The following is a 19,360-nucleotide window of genomic DNA, read 5'->3' on the forward strand; positions in this document are numbered from 1 at the left end:
TTTACTCCAAGTTTAACCGATGTGATCTTCCTAAGTTAAACCATATTACAGAAGTCAATCAAATATCTATTTCAAAGATCGTCTTCCAGGTTAAACATGGCGAGGCACTAGGCCTTCTTGGGTATGGGATCATCCACCACTTCCTAGACAAAGCCTTTCAAAGAAATCAAATATTTAACTTCTTACAGTAAACTAGGTTTAACTACAGAGACCTCGATAGAAACATAATATCGAAATATGAAATCGAAAAATAAAATCGATAACAAAACGATAACCTAAAACCGATAACCTCTTGTGTTTGGTTTTTCAAGATCTGTACAAAAGATAAACTAGTTATGATGCGAAAACTAATAACTAGTTATACCTTTTGTAGCTTATATACCTCTTGATCTTCTATTGTATTCCTCTCCTTCTCTTGGACGTCGTGTGGACGACGATCTTCCAAGATGAAATCCACCCAAGCTTCTTCCTTTGCTTCCAAGATTCGACCACCAACTAACCTCCAAGGGATGCTAGACAAGAGAGCTTCCTTCTCTCATTCTTCTCCTTCAAGCAACCGACCACCAAGAGAAAACAATGCTTGATGTCGCTGGCCTCCAAGAGAGAAAACAAAAGGAGAGGAGAGGATTGTTAGAGTGTATACTAAAAGCCTAGCTTTTTGTAAACATTTATTTTGAAATAAAGAATCACATTAGTCAAATGTCTACGTTTATATGTTAAGTATAGTTGTTCAATTAATTTATATTGTAGATAACATGGTGTGTGGTGTCACACACAGAAGATCATGTTATTAGTTCCTTATAAATTATAAACAGTAGATAACGACTAAGATGAATAGGAACAAACCATTGGAATAGTCATAGTGTAATTTGGTATTAGTTTATCTTGACTATAAAATTACACTAGTACACTTTGAGTGTATTAAGCAAGACCATTTAAGGTAAGTTCTTTTTATACTGACTGCATAAAAGAATAAGACCTTTGTTATTATGGAAGTGTGTGCTCTTAATCATGATATAATTGTTGGTTGCTACTAGGAATATCGTACCGGTTCCCCTGTAAAAAAAAATTGTACAAGTCCTGAACCTTTCCTAACAACCTATTGTATTCTTTAGAAATTAAATTCGGAATCGCAAACAGAACTTAACATTATTGATTCCAAATTTAACTTATCTGTTCTTAGAGGTTTAGACTTAGATCGTAAACGATACTTAACATTATAGATCCAAATCCACCCATGTTACAAATTCAATTAAATATTTATTTCAAAGATCGGCTCCCAGGTCATACATGGCGAGGCACCTTGGCCTTCTTGGGCATGGGAACATCCACCACTACCTTGACAAAGCCTCTCAACGAAATTCAATATATAATTTCCTTATAGTAACCCTAGGTTTAACTAAAAAGAACGATCGAATCACAAGATAGAAAAAAAACAAAAGAAACACAACTTCGAATCACAAATCCGAAAATCTAGAATCACTAGCCTCTTGTGTTTGGTATTTCAAAATCCATACAAAGAAAAGTAGTATGATGCAAAATAGAATTACTAGTTATACCTTTCTTTGTAAGCAACAACCTCTTGATCTTCTATCGTATTCCTCTTCTTATCTCGAACGTTGTGTGGGCAACGATCTACCGAGATGAGAACCACCAAGACACCTTCCTTCTTGCAAGTTTCGGCCACCAACCTTCAAGCTCCAAGGGATGCTAGAACAAAGCCTCATTTCTCTCCTTCTTCTCCTAGCAAGAACCGACCACCACAAGAACTCCAAGAGAGGGATGCACCGGCCACTAAAGAAGAAGAGAAAAGGAAGAGTATAGGGTCGGCCACACCAAGGAAGAGAAGAGAGATACAATAGAAGAGATGTTATGTTGTGAGGCAAGGCACCTCTACCCTCTCTTCTATATTCCTTGGTCTTGCCAAATAAGGAAATTTAATTATTATTAAAATTTCCTTATTTTCCTTGCCATTGGTTAATAAGGAAAATTTAATTAAAAATTCCTTTTAACCCATCTTATGGCCGACCCCTACATGTGCTCCAAATAAGGCAAGTTTAAAACACAAAATTAAAACTTCCTTATTTGTTTTTAGAATTTTTTTAAAAAATATCTCTTTAAAATTCCCTTTATGGTTGGTTATAAAAGGAAACTTTTATAAATTAAAATCTCTCTATTAAAACATGTGGATGATTACAAAAAGGAAATTTTTCTCAAAATTAAAATCTTCCTTTCAATCTACAAATAAGAAAAGATATCAAATTTTTTCTCTTAATCTTTTGTAGAAACTATAAAGGAAAGATTTAATTTTAAAACTCTCTTTTAAAATCATGAGGATGGTTACATAAAAGGAAAGTTTTATCAAAAATTAAAATTTTCCTTTTAACTACAAATAAGGAAAGATATCAAACTTTTCTCTTAATCTTTTGTAGAAAACTATAAAAGGAAATATTTAAATTTTAAACTCTCTTTTAAAACCATGGCTTCCACATAAGAAAAGATTTTAAAAAATAAAATCCATTTATTTTATATGGCCGGCCACACTAAGCTTGGGCTCCAAGCTATGGCCGGCCACCCTACTTGGCTCAAGCCTTTGGCTTGGCCGGCCCAAGCTTGGGCTCCAAGCTTGCTTGTCCAGCCACCTAAGGGTGGGTAGGAAGTGGGTATTTGGTGGATATAATTCTCTATAAATAAGAGGCTACGATAGGGACGGAGAGGAGGAATTGATTTTATTTTCCCGATGAAATTAAGCTTCCCGTGTTCGCCTCGAAAACCCAACTTAATTTCATCAATAATAATTCATACCACTAAAGAATTATTATTGAACTACCGCACCAATCTCAAATTACATTTTGGACTCCTTCTTATCATGAGTGTGTTAATCTCTCTGTGTTTAAGATGTCGAATGTCCACTAATTAAATGAGCTACTGATAACTCGCTTTAATTAATATCTGTAGGACTGTTGGGCCGGCTAGAAGGGGGGTTGAATAGCCCTGCAAAAATCAAAACACAAACACCTTTCTCGAACTCTTAAACTAACACTTGTAAAATAAGAGAAATAAATAAAAGAAGAAAAGTAAAAGACACACCGAGATTTACTTGGTTACAACCGGGAAGGTTGTTAATCCAAGAAAGCGTAGCACTAGTATCTCCTTCAGGCGGAGAAGCCTTTTACAGCAATGAAGCGCACAATAGAAGCTTAAAACAGAAAAGCGTACAAGTGTAGAAAGAATGCTTGAGTTCTCAGTTAATTAACAGCTTCTGGACCAAGGCTATATTTATAGTCTTGGTCGGGGCGCCTGGAAGGGTTCCGGGCACCCTGGGGGGGATAAAACTTTATCCCCCAACGTCTAGAACGCGAAAGACGTGTTCTGGTCAAACTTCACGTTCCGGGCGCCCCGGAGCAAAAAGTCAACTCTGGTTGACTTTTGCGTCCGGGACCTCTGCTCCGTTTTAGTCCCGCCTCGGTCTGGGTCTTCCGCTCCGGATCCGCTTACTTGGGTGATCTCTGCCATCCAGAAAAGGGCTCACCCGAACCCAACTTCCGGTCTTCTCAAGCGGGCTTCCCTCCGGCTTCTCGTCCCTCAGAATTGCCGTGTGTTTCCTTCTCGTCCGCCAGCGTACTCATCCGCAGTCTTCGTCCCTCGGTCGTCGACCTTCTCGCTAACTGCGTCTCTTGCTCCCCGAGCAATCTTCCGCTCCGGCTTTCGTCCCTCGGAACCACCGCGCGCTTCCTTCTCGTCCGCCGATGTACTCTTCCGCAGCACCTCGTCCCTCAGACTGCCGTCCTTCTCGCTAGCTGCATCTTCCGCTCGACTACATGTGTTCCTAAGCTCCTGCACACTTAGACACAAGGTTAGAAACAACGCAGGACCTAACTTAACTTGTTGATCACACCAAAACAACCTTGGGGTTCCAACAATATCTTAGTCCAAGAGTAGTACTACTCAACCTTATCGTCATGTCGGACTAAGTCCACCTGCAGGGTTTACATGACAATCCTTATGAGCACCTCTTGGGGGCATTATCAACCTAGATTACTAGGACACAGTTTCCTTCTATAATCAACAACACACACTATAAATAATATCATTTCCCAACTTATCGGGCCTATTGATTTATCGAACTAAATCGCACCCTTTGATAAATTTAAGAAATAAATATTAAGTATATATATTTGTTATTATATTAGGATTAAGAGCACACACTTCTATAATAATAGAAGTCGTGTTCTTTTATTCAGTCAGTATAAAAAGAACTTACCTTAAATGGTCTTGCTCAATACACTCAGAGTGTACTAGTGTAATTTTTATAGTTAAGATAAACTAATACCAAATTATACTACGACTATTCCAATGGTTTGTTCCTTTCCATCTTAGTCGTGAGCTACTATTTATAATTTATAAGGAATTGATAACATGATCTTCTGTGTGTGACATTACACACCATGTTATCTATAATATAAATTAGTTGAACAACTACACTTAGCATATAAATGTAGACACTTGACCAATATGATTCTTTATTTATAAAATAAATGTTTATACAAAAGCTAGGCTTTTAGTATACACTCTAACAATAATAACAAGCACATATACTGAATATTCATTTCTTTAATTTATCAAAGGGTGCGATTTAGTTCGATAAATCAATATGCCCGATAAGTTGGGAAATGGTATTATTTATAGTGTGTGTTGTTGATTATAGAATGAAACTGTGTCCTAGTAATCTAGGTTGATAATGTCCCTAAGAGGAGCTCATAAGGATTGTCATGTAAACCCTGCAGGTGAACTTAGTCCGACATGACAATAAAGTTGAGTGATACTACTCTTGGAGCTAGATATTAATTAAAGTGAGTTGTCAATAACTCATTAAATTAGTGGACATTCAATATCTTAAACACAGGGAGATTAACACACTCATGATAAGAAGGAGTCCATATAGTAATATGGGATTTGTGCGGTAGTTCAATAATAACTCTTTAGTGGTATGAGTTATTATTGATAAACTCGAGTTGGGTGTCGGGGCGAACACGGGAAGCTCAAGTTCATCGGGAGACCAAAACCAATTCCTCCTCTTGGTCTCTATCGTAGCCTCTTATTTATAAAGTCTTATACCCACCTATACCCACCTTCCTACCCATCCTTAGGTGGCCGGCCAAGCCAAGCTTGGAGCCCAAGCAAGGGTCGACCAAGATAAGCTTTGGATGGACCAAGTGGTGGCCGGCCCTAGCTTGGAGCCCAAGCTTAGGTGGCCGAAAGGAGTTTATTTTAAAATCTTTCCTTATGTGGAAGCCATGATTTTAAAAGAGAGTTTAAAATTTAAATCTTTCCTTTTATAGCTTTCTACAAAAGATTAAGAGAAAGGTTTGATATCTTTCCTTATTTGTAGTTAAAAGGAAGATTTTAATTTTTGATAAAACTTTCCTTTTTTGTAACCATCCCCATGATTTAAAAGAGAGTTTTAAAATTAAATCTTTCCTTTTATAGTTTCTACAAAAGATTAAGAGAAAGGTTTGATATCTTTCCTTATTTGTAGATTGAAAGAAAGATTTTAATTTTGGAGAAAACTTTCTTTATTGTAATCATCCACATGTTTTAATAGAGAGATTTTAATTTATAAAAGTTTCCTTTTATAACCAACTATGAAGGAAATTTTTAAGAGAAATTTTTATTTTAAAAATTTCTGGAAAGAAATTAGGAAGTTTTAATTTTATGTTTAAAACTTTCCTTATTTAGAGGATTTGAGGTGGTCGACCAATAGAAATAAGAAAAGGAAATTTTAATTAAATTTTCCTTTCATTGGCAAGGAAATGAAGGAAGTTTTAATTAAAACTTTCCTTATTTGCCAAGACCAAGGAATATAAAAGAGAGGGTTGAGGTGCCTCACCTCACTACAATATATCTTCTATTATTCCTCTCTTCCTTGGTGGTGGTCAGCCCTCTCTTCCTCTTCCTCTCCTATTCTTCTTCCTTGTGTGGTCGGCGGCATCTTCATCTCAAGGAGCTTGGTGGTGGCCGGATCTTGTTAAAGGAAGAAGGAGATATAGGAGGCTTTGTTTCTTAGCATCCCTTGGAGCTTGGTTAGTGGTCTAAAGTTCTTCATCTCTTGAAGATTGGCGGAGGTCGAAACTTGCTTGGAGAAGAAGGAAGCTTGGGTGGATTCTCGTCTCGGTAGATCATCGCCCATAAGATGTCTGAGATAAGAAAAGGAATACGATAGAAGATCGTGAGGTCTATAAGCTACAAAAGTAATAACTAGTTATTAGTTTCCGCATCATAACTAGTTCATCTTTTTGTTTAGATCTTGAAATACCAAACACAAGAGGCTAGAGATTCTAGGTTTTCAAATTTATGATTCGAGTTTATGTTTCTTTTATTTTTTCGATCTTGTGATTCGATTGTTCTTAATGGTTAAACCTAGGGTTACTATAAGGAGATTAAATATTGAATTTCATTGAAAGGCTTTGTCTAGGAAGTGGTGGATGCTCCCATAACCAAGAAGGCCTAGTGTCTCACCATGTTTAACTTGGAAGCTGATCTCTGAAATAAATATTTAATCAAATTTGTAACATAGGTGGATTTGGATTACTAATGTTAAGCATCGTTTGTAATCCAAGTCTAAACCTCTAAGAACAGATAAGTTGAATTTGAAATCAATAATGTTAAGTTCTGTTTGCGATTCCAAATTTAATTTCTAAAGAACACAATAGGTTGTTGGGAATGGATCAGGACTTGTACAAAATTTTTATACAGGGGAACCAGTACGATATTCCGAGTAGTAACCAACCATTGGTATCAGAGCTAGGGTTTGCCTCTGTGTGTTTGGTTTTCAGTTTAATTATGCACATGTCATACATAATTTAGGCAGGATAATAGTAGGATATGCTAACTCTGTGGTTGCAGACTCCAACTATTATGGCTTATAGTGATTGTGTGTGATTGAACCCTTGGACATGTCAAGGGCATTTTATGTGTGTGCATGATTGTATGTATTAAATACAACAAGAGCTGTATTAGTTTTAGAATTTTATATTTTTGTTTCAATATAGATTACATGTATATTTCCTTGTGGAATATAGGATCGATAAATGTAAAATTTTATTTTTATCGCGGATCGTATCCTTGCGAGGCATGGTACTATTTGTGGACCAGAGGTGCAGTGAAAAAAGAAGCAAGATAGATGCGGCGATTAGACCCAATTGTGGTGGCTAAAGATGGCAGCAGCTAGGGTTGGCAGCACACGGAGGACAGTGATGGAAAAGGATATAATAGTTGGAAAATTATTTTTCCATATTTATTGCTTTATTTGCTATGATGTGTGTGTGCATGGTTAAAATTCCCCACCTTAAATAACTAAGTGGAAAAGGGATTAGTAAATAAATTCCACGGTCTCCATTACTGGTTTGTAAGTGATGCAACAAACTTGCGTGTTGGCTCTGAGTGCCTCCCTCCACAATGGATGGGTTTGTTTGCAGATCACTAGATCAAACTTCCTTTATGAATGGTTATATGAAATTATTTAGGAGCTTGTGATCTTCTCCAACTGAAAGGGCACAATCCTATTTAATGGACTAAGCATCAAGTAATGGTATACACTTAGGCATATTTAATAGTTTCCTCCCCAACAGAGTCACTGCTATTATTTGTGTGACCAAAGAAATACCAACTATTAATTTTATTTGTCATAAAGTTAGGATGATAAGATAATAAAATTAATGGGTAAGACCCTCCTCTTACAAATGTTTGATTTTGTATACGTCCACACTAACGTGGCATGCAAAATTCATGGTGTTTTGAGGTGTTGGTAAATTTAAATAATATTATTTGAGGAATCAATATTATTCTAAATTTAGAGTCTTGACCAAAAGTTTTTTTGTGATTTTTAGGATGACTTTCAACCCACTGGCGATTATACTGAAAGAGAACAAACTTACTGGTCCCAATTACATAGATTGGAAAAGAAACCTGGATATTGTCCTAACTGCTGAAGGCTATAAGTTTGTACTGTTAGAGGTCTATCCTAAAGTGCCTAATAGTGATTCTAGTGAAGAGGAGATTGAGTATCATAGGAAATAGGTCAAGGAAGATGAGATGGCGCTGAGTTACATTTGGCTTTTGTATCAAATGTGCTGCAACATCAGCATCAGACCATGCCTACTGGCCATGACATGATGTACAATCTCAAGGAACTCTTCGGACACTATAATCGGGCTGACAGGAAAGACTGTATGATCTCTAGGTACTGGACTAAAGGCAGGAATGAAGAAGCCGAAAGGCAAGTGCTTCATTTGCAAGCAGTCTGGACATTTGTAGGCAGACTGCCCTCATAGGAAGAGAACAATATAGGTATATCTTATTCTCTAGTAGTTGAAACATGTTTAGTGGTGTTATCTACCGGTACCTGGCGTGTAGATATGATAACCACTGATCATGTCTGCAAATCATTACAGGGGTTCCAGGAAACCCGACAACTACACAAAAGAGAAATCACTGTTTACATTGGCACTACTACAGAAGTAGCAGCTGTTGTAGTGGGAGATGTTTATAGGAATAAAATATTGGTTTTAATAAATTATCTTTACGTACCAAGTTTTAGAAAGAACTTGATTTCAGTTTCTAAATAATACAAGGATGGATATTCTGTCTATTTATGATAATAAAGGTGTTATCAAGATAAATAGGGAAGTTATCTGTTCTGGTATGTTCATTGGCAATTTGTATACTCTAAATCCAATAACTCCCACAATGCAACAAATGAAAATTAATAACACATCTTCTAAATCTAATAAGAGAAAGGAACCTTCGAAAAATGAACCAAACATATCTTTGACATCTAAGGCTTGGTCATATTAACTTGAGTAGGATTCAAAGGACTCTTGGATTCATTAGTGTTGGAAAACTTTTCAACTTGCGAATCTTGCTTGGAAGGAAAAATGACTAAGAGATATTTTAAGGCCAAGGGGTATAGAGCCAAAGATGTGTTAGAACTGGTTCATTCTGATTTGTGTGGTCCTATAACTATCCAGGCAAGAGGTAGTTTTGAGTATTTTATATCTTTCATAGACGACTATTCGAGATATGGATACATTTACTTGATGCGCTACAAGTCTGAATGCTTTGATAAGTTCAAAGAGTATAAGGCTGATGTGGAGAAACGTCATGGTAAAAGTGTTAAGACACTATGGTCTGATCGTGGTGGCGAATACCTTTTTGGAGAGTTTAGGAATTACTTATCAGAGGTTGAGATTTAATCCCAATTGTCTGCACCTGGTACACCCTAAAGAATGGTATGGCAGAACGAAGGAATAAGACTCTTATGGAAATGGTTAGATCGATGATGAGTTATTTAGAATTACCATATTCATTTTAGGGATATGCTCTAGAAACAGCAGTGCACATTCTGAATATGATACCTTCTAAATCAGTACCCTCTACTCCCATGAAATTGTGGAATGGGCGTAAGCCTAGTCTGAGTCATATTCAGATATGGGGTAGTCCAGCACATGTGCTGAAGGGAGATACTGACAAGTTGGAATCACGTACAGAAGATTGTGTGTTTGTGGGATATTCTAAAGGAACAAAAGGTGGTTTGTTTTATAATCCTAAAAATCAGAAGATCATTGTTAGAACAAATGCTCGATTTTTAGAGGAAGATTATGTAATGAACCATAAGCCCATGAGTGAAATTGTTCTAGAAGAAATTAGAGAGGACATATCTAGTCTAGTACCAACAGTACAAGATGAAATATCACAAGAAATTGTAACACGTGTCACAAATGATGCACAGTTATAGACAGTGTTTTGTCGTAGTGGAAGGGTTGTGAGGCAACCTGATAGATTCATGTTTTTGGGAGAGTCTTTGGACTTGATCCTTGGTGAACATGAACCTGATCCCCGGACATATGACGAAGCACTCCAAGATAAAGATGCAGTATCTTGGCAAAGAGCGATGAATTCTGAAATACAATCTATGTATTCTAATAAGGTCTGAGAGCTTGTAGAACCACCAAATGGTGTAAAAACCGTTGGATGTAAGTGGATCTACAAAAGGAAAAAAGGGATAGATGGGAAGGTGGAAACCTTCAAAACAAGGCTTGTTGCGAAGGGGTATACTCAGAAAGAGGGAATCGATTATGAGGAAACATTTTCGCCAGTAGCTATGCTTAAGTCTATCTGGATACTCTTATCTATTGCTGCTCATATGAATTATGAGGTTTGGCAAATGGATGTCAAGACAACTGTTGGTGCGGTTAGCACTAACGATTTAACCCAGGTTTTGATGAATGACAAATAGGTTAAGTTAGTTTTGTTGTTGTCTGACACTTTGATCGAGTGTGCAGGAGAAGTCCAGACAGGTCGACGGGCTGACCGGATGTCTGGCACGAAGTCCAGCTAGGTCGACGGGCTGACCGGATAGCTGGCGAGAAGTCCAAGCCGGTCGACGGGCTGACCGGACGCTTGGCGAGAAGTCCAAGCGGGTCGACGGGTTGACCGGACGCTTGGCGAGAAGTCCAGACGGGTCGACGGGCTGACCGGACGTCTGGCAGGTAAGTGAGGTAAGTCACTGGAGGGGAGTGACTGCGAGGACGCGTTCCCGGGAAGGGAACATTAGGCGTCGATCCGGCTTAGATCCATTTCGGATATCTAAGTCGAGATCGTGACTAGATTCCGGTCTCGGAAAGACGGAATCTAAGTCATACTATTTGTGCTAATTCATACCATTATAAAATGTGCTAACAATCTATGTTGCAGGTTATATATTGCCTCGGACTAACTTTGTTTTGCAGGAAAAGGGAGTTTTCTGGAACAAGGTGGTCCGGGCGCCCGGAGGTCCGGGCGCCCGGAAGGCAAATTATATCCAGCCGAGTCGTCGCCACGTGGAGCATCACGGTTTGTGCAGCTACGTCACATTCCAGGCGCCCGGAAGGAATCCAGGCGCCCGGAACAGCATATAAAAGAAGCCCCAGGCAGGAGCTTCAATCAATCAATTAATCTGAGAACTCTTCTGCTGCTGGTCTTGCTGCTCGACGTTCAGTGCGACGCCAACAACGCTCCGACAAAGTGCTCCTTCGGTTTTTATTTAATTTCCTTGTCGGTATTGCTTTATTTTCACTAGCATTTCCTGTATTCATTCTGTAATCATATTTCGACTTGTTAGTGATTGCCCAACGAAAGTGGTCAAGGACCACGGGCCTTCGAGTATGAATCGTAACAGGCTCCGAACGAAGTAAAAAACATTTGTGTCTATTTTACTTTTCCGCTGCGTTTATACTCTAAGTTTTCGAATCGATATTCACCCCCCTCTATCGAATCTAACGGTCCTACAAGTGGTATCAGAGCAGGTACCGCTCTGATTTGGTGCAACCACCAGTCAGGCAAAGAGGGGTGTTTTTTAAAGAAAAATTAGATATCGTTCGTCTTTAAGGAAATATAATTCAAACAATTTAATTAATTCAAATTTAAAAATGAATAAAAACTTAAACTTTAAAAATAAGCTATTAAAGAAAAATAATTCAATTAACCTAATAAAAGTGAAAATGAAAGAAAATTTTAAATACATTCTCTTAAAGAAAGATAATTTGACTAATTTAATTAATTCAAAATTAAAAACTTGAATCTAAATTACAAATTAAACATTAAATTTTAACCAAAACTTAACTATGATAAACCCAGAACTAAAAACTAAATTTATGGCCAATAATTCAGGGGGAGGCTCCAGAATAGCTGGTGATCCGGCGGTAAAAATCCGGAACCCCATAAGGAGTCAACGCTGAGGGGAGGTCACAAGGTCCAATGGCTCGCCGGAAAAGGGCGAGCCGACCGGACTCAGAAGAAAGGAAAATCTGATAGTAAAAGGCACCCTGGTAGGGACCAGGGGTCCGACGCTCAAATAAAGCAGTACGTAATGACCGAGCGGAAGGAGGTGCCGCCCGGACGGCGCAAAGAATCAAGGCCGCCCGGACGACGTTCATCGCCCGCTCGGCGGGCCGGGCACCCTAGTCAGACGGTGGGTAAAAGACGGGGACATCTTCTGACAGCCGTCAAGTCGTATGGCTGTGCCATACTTCTAGTCTGACAACGGGTGGTCCTGCCATCCCATCAAAGAACATGCTCGGACTGTGGCAGCATGGTGTCAGGTAAGCTCTCTGACAAGCGCATACCGTGGTATGGGTTGCTGACACGTACGCACCTCAGTGGGCGTGCATCGGTTCCTTCTCCGTCTTATATAAAGAGGCTATTACTTCGCCAAAGGTACGCGGAATACGAATTTGGCAGCCACTTTCTCCAACACTTACCTGACTTGAGAGTCGGAGGACCGTCGCCGGGACACCCCTCCCGGCTCGGTTTTGTTGCAGGTTCGCCGGAGCACTCGAGGATCCAGCAGAGAGCGCCACGTGCCCAGCATCCGCTGACTCTTGATTCGGACAGGATCAAATTGGCGCCGTCTGTGGGAACGCTCCTGCATCCGATCGGAGACAATGGACGAGGCTGGACGACAACACACGGTGACGCTTTCAGCAGAAGAACTCGATGCTCTGGTCGAGATGAAGGCCGCCAAACTCATGGAGCAAAAACAAAAAGCATCCGCCGAGCGGGCGGAGCAGCAAGCAACATCTGTGTCTGGTGGCCGAGCGGAAGCACCTCCAGCCACCGTCGCATTCCATCGGGCCTTATTTCGCACCCCTGAAGCCATACTAGCCCGGAGAGATAGAGGATCTTCCTCAGATGAAATGCCAAGACGGGATGACAGGAAGGGGAAAGCTCCCCGAGCGGACTCCTCCCCCGAGCGGATCAATCGCCAATTTTCGGAGGCTATCCTACGAGACCCTCTGCCCAAGCACTACGTGCCTCCAACGATCGGCGAATACAATGGAACAACAGACCCGGATGATCATCTGGGTAAGTTCGACAATACAGCCACGCTCCATCAGTACACAGATGGAGTAAAGTGTAGAGTCTTCCTTACCACCCTCTCGGGATCGGCTCAACGGTGGTTTCGGAGGTTGCCGGACGGATCCATCACGAACTTCAAGGAATTTCGAACGGCCTTCCTCCACCACTTCGCTAGTAGTCGGCGTTATCAAAAGACAAGTGTCAGCTTATTCGCCATCAAGCAAGAGCCGAGAGAATCGCTTCGAGGCTATATTCAGCGATTCAACCAAGTGGCGATGGATATCCCCACGGCCACATCGGAGACGATGATGAATGCCTTCACGCAAGGCCTTGTGGATGGGGACTTCTTCCGGTCGCTCATCCGAAAGCCGCCCCGAGATTATGATCACATGTTACATCGGGCCAACGAATACATAAATGTGGAAGAAGCGCAAGCCGCTCGGAAAAAGGAAACTCTAGCCGAGCGCGCACCTGTTCGTGCCGAGCGGAAACAGCACACCGCCGATCGGCGCGGCTCTAGATCTTTAACGACGGTGCTCGTCGGCGCGGAGGTTTATAGCCGATCGGCGCGGCTCTCAATCTTTAACGACGGTGCTCGTCGGCGCGGAGGTTTATAGCCGCTCGGCGCGGCTCTCGATCTTTAACGACGGTGCTCGTCGGCGCGGAGGTTTATAGCCGCTCGGCGCGGCTCTCGACCTTTAACGACGGCTCGTCGGCGCGGAGGTTTATAGCCGATCGGCGCGGCTCTCGATCTTTAACGACGGTGCTCGTCGGCGCGGCCGATCGGCGCGGCTCTCAATCTTTAACGACGGTGCTCGTCGGCGCGGAGGTTTATAGCCGCTCGGCGCGGCTCTCGATCTTTAACGACGGTGCTCGTCGGCGCGGAGGTTTATAGCCGATCGGCGCGGCTCTCGATCTTTAACGACGGTGCTCGTCGGCGCGGAGGTTTATAGCCGATCGGCGCGGCTCTCGATCTTCAACGACGGTGCTCGTCGGCCTTCCGCTCGGAGGGTTTATAGACGCCGGCTCCCGGCTCGGATATAAACCTCCCGGCCGATCGGCTCGGGGGCCTTCTGTTTACGATGATAATGCCTTATATTCGCTCTTTTGACTTTTCATCTCTGCATTTCAAGTATTCAGTCGAAAAATGAAATACACAGGGTGATCTACAATGATACACCTTTCACCCTGCCCGGTAAGGCTGGAGGTGGTTCGCGCTCCACGGCCTATCTAGCTGCCGTCCGTCCTCGTCCTCCAGATAATACGCGCCCGAGCGGAGCTTTTCGATGATTTTGAAAGGGCCTGCCCATGGAGCTTCAAGCTTGCCGCCGACCGGCTTGACTTTCTTCCAGACAAGATCGCCGACTTGGAACGATCTGGGAATTACGCGCCGGTTGTAGTTTTGCTTCATCCGCTGACGGTATGCCATCAGCCGAACGGACGCCTTTGCCCTCTCCTCTTCTACCAAGTCCAGCTCCATGTTTCTTCGTTCGGCGTTGTCATCATCATAGCTCTGGATCCGGGCTGACTCAACGCCGACTTCGACCGGTATGACAGCCTCACCGCCATATACCAAATGGAACGGTGTGACTCCTGTCCCTTCTTTTGGCGTCGTTCGGATGGCCCACAAGACGCTCGGCACTTCATCCGGCCAACTCCCTCCCAAATGGTCGAGCCGAGCGCGCAGAACTTCAGCTTGACCGTTGCTCTGAGGATAGGCCACGGACGTGAAATGTTGCTCAATGCCGTAGCTTTTGCACCAATCCTCTAACATCTTCCCTGTGAACTGCCGCCCGTTGTCGGACACTAGTCGGCGAGGGATGCCGAACCGACAAATGATGTGTTGCCAGATGAATTTTTTAACCATTTGTTCAGTGATCTTTGCCAGCGGCTCGGCCTCCACCCACTTGGAGAAATAGTCTACCGCCACTAGTAAAAATTTCCTCTGCCCGGTCGCCATCGGAAATGGACCCACAATATCCATTCCCCATTGATCGAACGGACATGAGATGGTTGATGCCTTCATCTCCTCTGCCGGTCGGTGGGAGAAGTTGTGATACTTCTGGCATGAAAGGCATGTAGATACTGTCCGAGCGGCATCTGTTTGTAAAGTTGGCCAAAAGTATCCGGCCAAGAGGATCTTCTTGGCCAATGAGCGTCCGCCCGGATGACCTCCGCATGATCCTTGATGTACTTCCTGGAGGATATAAGCTGAGTCCTCCGAGCTTACACATTTCAGCAAAGGGCACGAGAAAGCTTTCTTGTAAAGCTGCTCTCCGATGAGTGTAAACCGACCGGCTCTTCTTCTGAGGAGCCGGGCTGCATATTCATCGGATGGTGTGGCTAACACTATTTCGTGGTCGGTCGGCAGGTCATAAGTCCGGACGAGACGCAAGGCGTCTTCCTCATCAAAACGGCTCTCCATGGTCGTGTACCATAGACCTGGAGCGCCGCCAGTCGACTGTGAAGTGCTAGTCATGGTCAAGGGACGAGAATATAGGATGCCGAGGGAAGGGGTGAGCAAAGAAGGGAGAAGAAGCCGATTGAAGGAAACGGGTAACAAAAAGAAGAAAGCGCTGGGAAAAGGCCTTACAAACAAAGAAGATGATCGACGAAGGGCCGAGGTTTGCCGAAGAGTTGAGGGGCGAGGTTGCCGGAAGAGAATACGAGCAGAGAAGCGCCGAAGAAGAGTGAAGCAGCGAGGCGGCGGCGGAAGCGGAGCCGCAAGCTTTATAGGGCCGCCCGGAAGCAACCTCCACCTTCCGATCCAGGTCGTCGATATCGAGGTTGTCATCAAATCGTCCGTTTCAAACGGCGGCTGTCCCATCGGAAGTGACGTAACCGCCATACTCTGACAAATGTACGGTCACCACGTGTCAGCCGGGTGCTAGCCGCATTTAATGAGCTCCCCTTACCTCGCGCAGAGCACGTGATGGGTAGTATGGGAGAACAACGGACATCGATTCCCAGAAAATACAAGGCATGGACAAAGTATCGCCGGACAGACAGATATCGCCGCACGGATGAGCATCTTTATGCCTGGCCGAGCGGCCTAAGGCAATGATCATTGTTCGACAGATCGGCAGTCCAGTCAGTCAGACTTTGCCTCCTTCGACTAGACTCGAGAGGAAGGCAAGTGATCCGGCGGTAAAAATCCGGAACCCCATAAGGAGTCAACGCTGAGGGGAGGTCACAAGGTCCAATGGCTCGCCGGAAAAGGGCGAGCCGACCGGACTCAGAAGAAAGGAAAATCTGATAGTAAAAGGCACCCTGGTAGGGACCAGGGGTCCGACGCTCAAATAAAGCAGTACGTAATGACCGAGCGGAAGGAGGTGCCGCCCGGACGACGTTCATCGCCCGCTCGGCGGGCCGGGCACCCTAGTCAGACGGTGGGTAAAAGACGGGGACATCTTCTGACAGCCGTCAAGTCGTATGGTGTGTCCTACTGTCCCATCGACGGGTGGTCCTGCCGTCCCATCAAAGAACATGCTCGGACTGTGGCAGCATGGTGTCAGGTAAGCTCTCTGACAAGCGCATACCGTGGTATGGGTTGCTGACACGTACGCACCTCAGTGGGCGTGCATCGGTTCCTTCTCCGTCTTATATAAAGAGGCTATTACTTCGCCAAAGGTACGCGGAATACGAATTTGGCAGCCACTTTCTCCAACACTTACCTGACTTGAGCGTCGGAGGACCGTCGCCGGGACACCCCTCCCGGCTCGGTTTTGTTGCAGGTTCGCCGGAGCACTCGAGGATCCAGCAGAGAGCGCCACGTGCCCAGCATCCGCTGACTCTTGATTCGGACAGGATCAGCTGGCATCTCCAAAACTAACCTACCCGACAGGGTAACCCTAACCAACCTACCCGAAAAGGGTAACCCCAACCAACCTACCCGACAGGGTAATTAGGACTAGTTAAAGAGGATTTAAGTTTAACTTGAATCATGGTACTGGTGAAGTTTTTTGATGATAGTACGTTGGGGAAGCTTGGGCATCGCATGTCTAGAAAGATATGACTTCAATCTGGTGCATTTAGCCAAGTGGAACCGACCGAAACTACCTTTAAATGGATCATAACTAGTTAGACCAAGGTTTAATACTAAGCTCCGTGGATAGGACTATTCGGAAAACCTCGAAAGGTTGGCTACTTCTAATGACGTCCAAGTGACTCACCAAGCTTAGAAGTTTATCCGAAGAATGTCTATTTGTTGACACCAAAGCTAAACCTGAATCTAACACAAGTTAAACCAAACTCTGTAATTAAATCTAATTTATCTCACAAAATTATAGGATTCCCTGATTGATAATCTAGATCGGGTGAGATGAATAAGGATTAAATTAATTTTCAAATTAAATTAAAATTAATAAAAATTAAATTAAAATTAATAAAAATTAAATTTCGAATTTTAAATTAAAATTAAATTTCAAATTAAAACTAAATTAATTTTTTTTAAAAAAAAATAATACTAAATTAACTTTAAAAATTATTTTAAAAATTAAAATAACTTTCAAAAATATTTTTAAATTTAACTTTGAAAATTTTATATTTAACTTAAAAAATTTATTCTAAACTTAAAAATTCTTTTAAAAATTATATTAAAACATTTTAAAAATTATTTTAAAAACTATTTTAAAAATCATTATAAAAACCTTAAAAAATTCTTTTAAAAATTATTTTAAAACATTTTAAAAATTATTTTAAAAACTATTTTAAAAATCTTTATAAAAACCTTAAAAAATTCTTATAAAAATTATTTTAAAACATTTGAAAAATTCTTTAAAAATTATTTTAAAAATTCTTTAAAAACTATTTTAAAAATTCTTTAAAAATTATTTTAAAAATTCTTTAAAAACTATTTTAAAAATTCTTTAAAAATTATTTTAAAAATTCTTTAAAAACTATTTTAAAAATTATTTTAAAAATTCTTTAAAAACTATTTTAAAAATTATTTTAAAAATTCTTTAAAAACTATTTTAAAAATTATTTTAAAAATTCTTAAAAACTATTTTAAAAATTCTTTAAAAATTATTTTAAAAATTCTTTAAAAACTATTTTAAAATTATTTTAAAAATTATTTTAAAAATTCTTTAAAAACTATTTTAAAAATTCTTTAAAAATTATTTTAAAAATTATTTTAAAAATTATTTTAAAATTATTTTAAAAATTATTTTAAAAATTCTTTAAAAACTATTTTAAAAATTATTTAAAAAATTCTTTAAAAACTATTTTAAAAATTCTTTAAAAATTATTTTAAAAATTATTTAAAAACTATTTTTTAAAAATTATTTTAAAAATTCTTTAAAAACTATTTTAAAAATTCTTTAAAAACTATTTTTAATATTCTTTAAAAAGTATTTGGAAAATTCTTTTAAAAAAACTATTTTAAATATTATGTATCATTTTAAAAAATTCTTCTTATTTTTTCACTATAATGAAATTTTGTTAACTTAAAAATAGTAATAATAAATTATTTCTATAGATTATTTTCACTTTAAAAATTATTATTTTGACTTTAAACTCATTTTTAATCTTAAACATCATTTTAACTTAAACTTAAAATTAAACTTAAACTTAAATTAACCACTAATATTAATTTAAATCTAAAATCAAAACTGAATCAAACATATGTTAATTGACATAAAACATATTATAAAAATCATTCTAAATTCCTTTTAAATGCTGTTTTAGAAATCCCTTTTAAAAAAAATTAAATAAATAAATAAAAATAAAAATAATAATTATAACTAACACTTTCATTGACCAACTGAATCAAGTAATATGAAATTTAAATTATTTCACTAAGTATTAAATTATTAAATCAAGTAAAAAACTAATCAATAAATTATTGATAATGCTTAACTGTTATTGAATTAATAAAATCTTATCTTATTAAACCTTAAACTAAAGTTAAGCGCTTGAATCTAAAATTAATTAATAATTTATTAATCAAATTCAAATAAACAGTTGTACCAAGGATACAGATATAAGTGTTAGTAAATTAGACAAATGTGTTAGGGCTTTGAAATTTAACACAACCAAACCTTAGTATTAACTTAAGGGGGAGATTCAATTTTTTCTTTCTATATCCCCTAGAAAAATTAATAAATTAAAGGAGAGTAATAAATTAAAGGAGTATCAAATTCAGGGGGAGGTTTTTTTTATCTCCTGTTATTTTTTTTCTTCTCTTTTAAATCTCTCTAGAAAATTCTACCTCAATTTTTTTTAAAAAAAAAATTCTACTTTGAGTATTTTTAGCAAATATTTTCAAAATTTAATGTCAGGTTCAGGGGAAGAAATAAAACTAATTCAGTTTTTCAAATTGAATTTTAAACTTAATTTTGAAAATGACAGTTTAAAAATCAATCGTTAAAATCAACTTGTTTAAAATTGTGAAATTTTTTAAAAATCAACTCAAAATTGTCTGTTTTAAAATCACAAACATTTTATCCTTTTTACTTAGTCT

The sequence above is a fragment of the Zingiber officinale genome, chromosome 2B (genome assembly GCF_018446385.1).
Source record: "Zingiber officinale cultivar Zhangliang chromosome 2B, Zo_v1.1, whole genome shotgun sequence".
Lineage (NCBI taxonomy): Eukaryota > Viridiplantae > Streptophyta > Magnoliopsida > Zingiberales > Zingiberaceae > Zingiber > Zingiber officinale.